The 8,097-nt window shown below is 35.5% G+C and overlaps 2 non-coding genes across 2 annotated transcripts; both read right to left on the bottom strand.

The window, feature by feature from the left end:
- Positions 1–756: 756 nt before the first annotated feature.
- LOC122322766 lies at positions 757–4,714 on the bottom strand. Its single transcript, XR_006246834.1, has one exon. It is a non-coding gene; the product is annotated as a large subunit ribosomal RNA (ribosomal RNA).
- Positions 4,715–5,782: 1,068 nt separating this feature from the next.
- On the bottom strand, positions 5,783–7,772 carry LOC122322765. The gene has a single exon (XR_006246833.1). It is a non-coding gene; the product is annotated as a small subunit ribosomal RNA (ribosomal RNA).
- Positions 7,773–8,097: the final 325 nt, after the last annotated feature.

Below are 8,097 nucleotides of genomic sequence, written 5' to 3'. Positions count from 1 at the left end.
TTTATTTTACATGTTAAATTCTATTATATCACATTGTTTGTATCATATGTTATTATCTAACATGTAATTTATATGTTTCATGATATTATTTGACATTTTGTATTGGAAAACACTGAATTGAATTTCATAACAATTCCAAGTCTCATGAGTGTAAATTTTATTAATCGGTTTATTATTATTATGCAATATCAAATAAAAATATAAACTTCTATTTCACACTAAATATAACATTTATGTTTAAGAGTGTAAATTTTTCATTCGCATATTACTGTTCTCCATTGATTGAATTATAATATATTTTTAATATGATTTCATATATTTATTTTTTTGTGTTTTCTACTATTGCCTTTCGCAGTTATCATATATATATACATATATATATATATATATATATATATATATATATACTCATATATATAATAAAATGTGTGTTCTTCTTTCTCTGTTTTGTTTAAAACAATTTAATTTCTTTATTCCTTTCAATAACAATTCAATTATTCTGAAAAGAATGTTATTTATAAAATAACATAAATTTTGTATTGCATCATCAAAAAGCTTTTTGTATATAACATTTTCTTAAGGTCCGGTCCACACATTATCAACTTACAAAGAAATATATAAAATATCATAAGTAAATTAACAAATATGGCACCTTTAAACAACTCATACAATATATATATATATATATGTTTTAGTTGGTGTTTAACAACCATAACACACATATTATATTTTATATTTGTTGTTTTATTAACATTTTCGAATCATCAAGCAAAGGATAAGCTTCAGTGGATCGCAGTATGGCAGCTGCTCAACCACTTACAACACCTTGCCTGTTACAAAAGTCGTTTACAATTGATTCTAGGCTTTGTCATTGTATTAAATAATGTTTAAATATGTAACTAGCACGGCATCAGGTGATCATAGATCCTCCCAATTTACTATGTTACAAATAACATTGGCATCACATCCATTGTCGTTTATAAAATAAATTATAAACTTTTAATGGTTTAGAAGCCATACAATGCAAATTGCCCCTTATTTATCATTGCAGTCCAGCACGGATACGACCTTAGAGGCGTTCAGGCATAATCCAACGGACGTAGCGTCATACCACTGTTCGCTCGAACAAGTATTGTGCCATTGGTCCGTACCTGCGGTTCCTCTCGTACTACGCAGGAATGCTGTCGCAACAACGTTTTGTCATTAGTAGGGTAAAACTAACCTGTCTCACGACGGTCTAAACCCAGCTCACGTTCCCTTGCATGGGTGAACAATCCAACGCTTGGTGAATTTTGCTTCACAATGATAGGAAGAGCCGACATCGAAGGATCAAAAAGCGACGTCGCTATGAACGCTTGGCCGCCACAAGCCAGTTATCCCTATGGTAACTTTTCTGACACCTCTTGTTAAAAACTCTTTAAACCAAAAGGATCGATAGGCCGAGCTTTTGCTGTCCCTGTGTGTACTGAACACCGAGATCAAGTCAGCATTTGCCCTTTTGCTCTATGTGTGGTTTCTGTCCGCACTGAGCTGGCCTTGGGACACCTCCGTTATTATTTGAGAGATGTACCGCCCCAGTCAAACTCCCTACCTGGCAATGTCCTTGAATTGGATCATACCTGAGTAATTGGAGTTATACCAAATTTTTAAATCAAAAATACATAAATGCATTTTCTTATTAAAGAATTTGTTTGCGATTATATAACAAACTCGTGATACTTTGATCAAGAAGCTTGCATCAAAACCCAATACCATAAGATATAATAAATACATCCGTATAATGGCTAGGAAATGATACACGTTCCATTTAATCAAGTAAGTAAGGAAACAATAAGAGTAGTGGTATTTCATTGTCGATACCAAACCGAAGTCTAATATCTCCCACTTATTCTACACCTCTTATGTCTCCTTACACTGCCAGATTAGAGTCAAGCTCAAAAGGGTCTTCTTTCCCCGCTAATTATTCCAAGCCCGTTCCCTTGGCTGTGGTTTCGCTAGATAGTAGATAGGGACAGTAGGAATCTCGTTAATCCATTCATGCGCGTCACTAATTAGATGACGAGGCATTTGGCTACCTTAAGAGAGTCATAGTTACTCCCGCCGTTGACCCGCGCTTACTTGAATTTCTTCACTTTGACATTCAGAGCACTGGGCAGAAATCACATTGTGTCAACACCCGCTAGGGCCATCACAATGCTTTGTTTTAATTAGACAGTCGGATTCCCCAAGTCCGTGCCAGTTCTGAATTGATTGTTAATTGATAATCGTTATAATTTAAAAGAACTAATCAGTTGCCCAATTAGTATTCTTAAAAATTTTAGCAAGAAAGTTCCACAATTGGCTACGTAACTAAACTATCCGGGGAACAAGAATCTACCATAAATGATAGAAACCCTATTTACCCAGAACGAGCACATAAACCATGTTATTGTTTCCCAATCAAGCCCGACTATCTCAATCTTCAGAGCCAATCCTTATCCCGAAGTTACGGATCTAATTTGCCGACTTCCCTTACCTACATTATTCTATCGACTAGAGACTCTTCACCTTGGAGACCAGCTGCGGATATTGGTACGGCCTGTTGAGAAGTTTGCGTATCCCCACCATAAATTTTCAAGGTCCGAGGAGAAAATATCGACACAACAGTATATGTCATGCTCTTCTAGCCCATCTACCATATCTCTCTGCGAAAGACTTCCATGGTAGTACGGCTATAAAACAGAAAAGAAAACTCTTCCGATACCTCTCGACGGCTTCTTTATGGTCGTTCCTGTTGCCAGGATGAGCACGAGGCCCATATTTAATAACAAACGGATACTCAACAGGTTACGGAATTGGAACCGTATTCCCTTTCGTTCAAAATTATTCAAGTGTATAAAAATCGGTATGATGCAAAATATATTTTGATTTTTCTATACTTGAAAATTTTCGGCTTTCGCCTTGAACTTAGGACCGACTAACTCGTGATCAACCACTGTTCACACGAAACCCTTCTCCACTTCAGTCCTCCAAGGTCTCATTCGATTATTTGCTACTACCACCAAGATCTGTACCAATGGCGGGCTCCATGCAGGCTTACGCCAAACACTTCTATGCACACCATTGTACCTTCCTACTCACTAAAGTTTCAAAATTTATATTACAAGTAACATAAATCATCTACTTTAGCGGTAATGTATAGGTATACAACTTAAGCGCCATCCATTTTAAGGGCTAGTTGCTTCGGCAGGTGAGTTGTTACACACTCCTTAGCGGATTTCGACTTCCATGATCACCGTCCTGCTGTTTTAAGCAACCAACGCCTTTCATGGTTTCTGTATGAGTTGTTAATTTGGGCACCGTAACATTACGTTTGGTTCATCCCACAGCGCCAGTTCTGCTTACCAAAAGTGGCCCACTGGGCACATTATATCATAACCTTAAACTTCATATCAAGAAAGTTAAGGTTCTTACCCATTTAAAGTTTGAGAATAGGTTAAGATCGTTTCGACCCTAAGGCCTCTAATCATTCGCTTTACCAGATAAGATTATTTTATACAACAGTTAAATGCACCAGCTATCCTGAGGGAAACTTCGGAAGGAACCAGCTACTAGATGGTTCGATTGGTCTTTCGCCCCTATACTCAATTCTGACAATCGATTTGCACGTCAGAACTGTTTCGGTCTTCCATCAGGGTTTCCCCTGACTTCAACCTGATCAAGTATAGTTCACCATCTTTCGGGTCACAGCATATATGCTCAAGGTACGTTCCAGTTAGAGGTATAAATAATATAAATATCATTATACATAACTATATAGAGCGCCCCGGGATTGTGTTAATTAACTATAAATAGCTAAAAACTAATCCCATTAATAGTCAAGTTAATTACGCTATTAGGTTTATATCCCAATAACTTGCACATATGTTAGACTCCTTGGTCCGTGTCTCAAGACGGGTCCCGAAGGTATCCTGAATCTTTCGCATTGTTAATCATACAAGTGCATATAATAAACACAAAAATCATTGAAAATTATGCCATTATATAATTCCGAAAAATTAACGCACTGTATTCATATAAATCTATCAGCACTTTATCAAATTTATGACATTTATATCATGTTATAATGCAAGCACTATAATTGAAATAATCAATAATTCACAATTTTTTGATAAATTAATTATGTTAATAGATTACAATGTCCTTATATGGAAAAAATGCACACTATTATTATAATATTAATTAAATATTACAATTCTAATGATGAATTTTCCATAACGGATATTCAGGTTCATCGGGCTTAACCTCTAAGCAGTTTCACGTACTATTTAACTCTCTATTCAGAGTTCTTTTCAACTTTCCCTCACGGTACTTGTTTACTATCGGTCTCATGGTTATATTTAGTTTTAGATGGAGTTTACCACCCACTTAGTGCTGCACTATCAAGCAACACGACTCTTTGGAAACATCATCTAGTAATCATTAACGTTATACGGGCCTGGCACCCTCTATGGGTAAATGGCCTCATTTAAGAAGGACTTAAATCGTTAATTTCTCATACTAGAATATTGATGTTCCTTACACTGCATCTCACATTTGCCATATAGACAAAGTGACTTAGTGCTGAACTGATTTCTTTTCGCTCGCCGCTACTAAGAAAATCCTTGTTAGTTTCTTTTCCTCCCCTAATTAATATGCTTAAATTCAGGGGGTAGTCCCATATGAGTTGAGGTTGTATAAAACAATTTTTATTGAATACTATGATATAATATTCAATATTATGAATACACTAATTCTTGAAGAATAATAATATTTACAACAGTTTTCTTATCGCATCAATAATAATCGAGACAATTCTAGATGAAAAAAAACTTTCATTTCATTTTTATGCTAGACATTTCTCGATATTATTTGAATTTGAAAAAGAAAATATATATCTTCAGTTTTCTCATACAAATTATACACAATGAGAGTTGGTATGTATATCCATATATAAATTAATATTATGAATATTTCGTGTGTGCACTAATAAAGTGCACACATTATTTATCCAATAATATACCATATGCTCAAATATTAAAAAACATTTAAAGCAACTTATTTAGCATAGTCTTACAACCCTCAACCATATGTAGTCCAAGCAGCACTATAAAATTAATTAAATAAAGATATGCGTTCAAAATGTCGATGTTCATGTGTCCTGCAGTTCACACGATGACGCACAGTTTGCTGCGTTCTTCATCGACCCATGAGCCGAGTGATCCACCGCTTAGAGTGATACAATTTTTTTTTGTTTATTTCATTGTCAAAAATATATTTATTTAAAGAAATTAAAAATACACCATTTTACTGGCATATATCAATTCCTTCAATAAAATTGATTTACCTAAAAAATGTTGCGAAATGTCTTAGTCTTACATAATTTATAAAAATATGGTATATGAAACAATTTCAATAAGATAGCCAAACAAGAATATTAATATAAACATATGTAAAACATTAACCTGGAAACAGGTACAACAATATATATTTAGGTTGTTGCGTTTATACAATGTATGCTCATAGAAATAATGACCAATACATTTGTGCAACGCATGCATATTATGGTACATATACACGCAAAGTTTATCCATTAAAATACAAAAACACATAATTATGTTATATCACAATTTTCGAATGACCATTTATAATTATAATTATTTGTGTAATCGTAAATTAATAGAATTTTTATTATATATATATATATATATTATATATACAAAATATGACATCTGATTTATTAACGGTAAGGGACATTATACAATAATGATCCTTCCGCAGGTTCACCTACGGAAACCTTGTTACGACTTTTACTTCCTCTAAATAATCAAGTTCGGTCAACTTTTGCGAAACAACCGCAACACACAAGGCGTCACAGTGATCACGTCCGGAGACCTCACTAAATAATTCAATCGGTAGTAGCGACGGGCGGTGTGTACAAAGGGCAGGGACGTAATCAATGCGAGTTAATGACTCACACTTACTGGGAATTCCAAGTTCATGTGAACAGTTTCAGTTCACAATCCCAAGCATGAAAGTGGTTCAGCGGTTTACCCGGACCTCTCGGTCTAGGAAATACACGTTGATACTTTCATTGTAGCGCGTGCAGCCCAGGACATCTAAGGGCATCACAGACCTGTTATTGCTCAATCTCATTATTGCTAGACGCAATTTGTCCATTTAAGAAGCTAGTGTCCTTATAATGGGACAAACCAACAGGTACGGCTCCACTTACATAAACACATTCAAACACAATAAACATTTTACTGCCACCACGAATGAAGGCTATATAAGCTTCTACACCATAGTCCTGAAGATATCTATTTAATATATTTGAGTCTCGTTCGTTATCGGAATTAACCAGACAAATCACTCCACGAACTAAGAACGGCCATGCACCACCACCCATAGATTCGAGAAAGAGCTATCAATCTGTCTTACACACTTATGTTCGGACCTGGTAAGTTTTCCCGTGTTGAGTCAAATTAAGCCGCAGGCTCCACTCCTGGTGGTGCCCTTCCGTCAATTCCTTTAAGTTTCAGCTTTGCAACCATACTTCCCCGGAGCCCAAAAGCTTTGGTTTCCCGGGAAGCGACTGAGAGAGCCATAAAAGTAGCTACACCCAATTGCTAGCTGGCATCGTTTATGGTTAGAACTAGGGCGGTATCTGATCGCCTTCGAACCTCTAACTTTCGTTCTTGATTAATGAAAACATCTTTGGCAAATGCTTTCGCTTAAGTTAGTCTTACGACGGTCCAAGAATTTCACCTCTCGCGTCGTAATACTAATGCCCCAAACTGCTTCTATTAATCATTACCTCTTGATCTGAAAACCAATGAAAGCAGAACAGAGGTCTTATTTCATTATCCCATGCACAGAATATTCAGGCATTTGAAGCCTGCTTTAAGCACTCTAATTTGTTCAAAGTAATTGTACCGGCCCACAATAACACTCGATGAAGAGCACTAATGCAGGTTTTTAAATAGGAGGAATACATAAAAAATACAAGTACCTAATTATATATAAGAACTCCACCGGTAATACGCTTACATACATAAAGGTATAGTACTAACCACAATTGTAAGTTGTACTACCCGTATGAAGCACAAGTTCAACTACGAACGTTTTAACCGCAACAACTTTAATATACGCTATTGGAGCTGGAATTACCGCGGCTGCTGGCACCAGACTTGCCCTCCAATAGGTCCTTGTTAAAGGATTTAAAGTGTACTCATTCCAATTACAGGGCCTCGGATATGAGTCCTGTATTGTTATTTTTCGTCACTACCTCCCCGAGCTGGGAGTGGGTAATTTACGCGCCTGCTGCCTTCCTTAGATGTGGTAGCCGTTTCTCAGGCTCCCTCTCCGGAATCGAACCCTGATTCCCCGTTACCCGTTGCAACCATGGTAGTCCTAGATACTACCATCAAAAGTTGATAGGGCAGACATTTGAAAGATCTGTCGTCGGTACAAGACCATACGATCTGCATGTTATCTAGAGTTCAACCAATGTAACGATCTTGCGACCGCTTGGTTTTAGCCTAATAAAAGCACACGTTCCATAAGGTCCGTGTTTTAATTGCATGTATTAGCTCTAGAATTACCACAGTTATCCAAGTAACTGTTAACGATCTAAGGAACCATAACTGATATAATGAGCCTTTTGCGGTTTCACTGTTAATTCGTGTGTACTTAGACATGCATGGCTTAATCTTTGAGACAAGCATATAACTACTGGCAGGATCAACCAGAATAATGTTTTTATTTATATATGTACAAATATATTATACATATATATAAAATACATTAATATACAAATCTAATAATATATGACAAATTGATTAATACTTTTGAATAAAATAATATAGATGTATATTTAAACTAGATAATAAACGAATATGGCTATTATTAGATAGCATTTCATTTTCGTTAATTTAATAAAATTGACAAAGTAATCTATATAAATTTCGTTCAACAATATTTTATTAATTGCACTTGCTTAATATAATATATTATCACACTTTGATTTTTTGTTCACTTCCCACATAAAATATATGGAGAAATAAATCAAATTTATTA

This window comes from Drosophila grimshawi, unplaced genomic scaffold (assembly GCF_018153295.1).
Source record: "Drosophila grimshawi isolate 15287-2541.00 unplaced genomic scaffold, ASM1815329v1 contig_659, whole genome shotgun sequence".
Taxonomy (NCBI): domain Eukaryota; kingdom Metazoa; phylum Arthropoda; class Insecta; order Diptera; family Drosophilidae; genus Drosophila; species Drosophila grimshawi.
The sequence above is the reverse complement of the archived record's forward strand: the minus strand, read 5'-3'. Positions and strand labels throughout refer to the sequence as shown.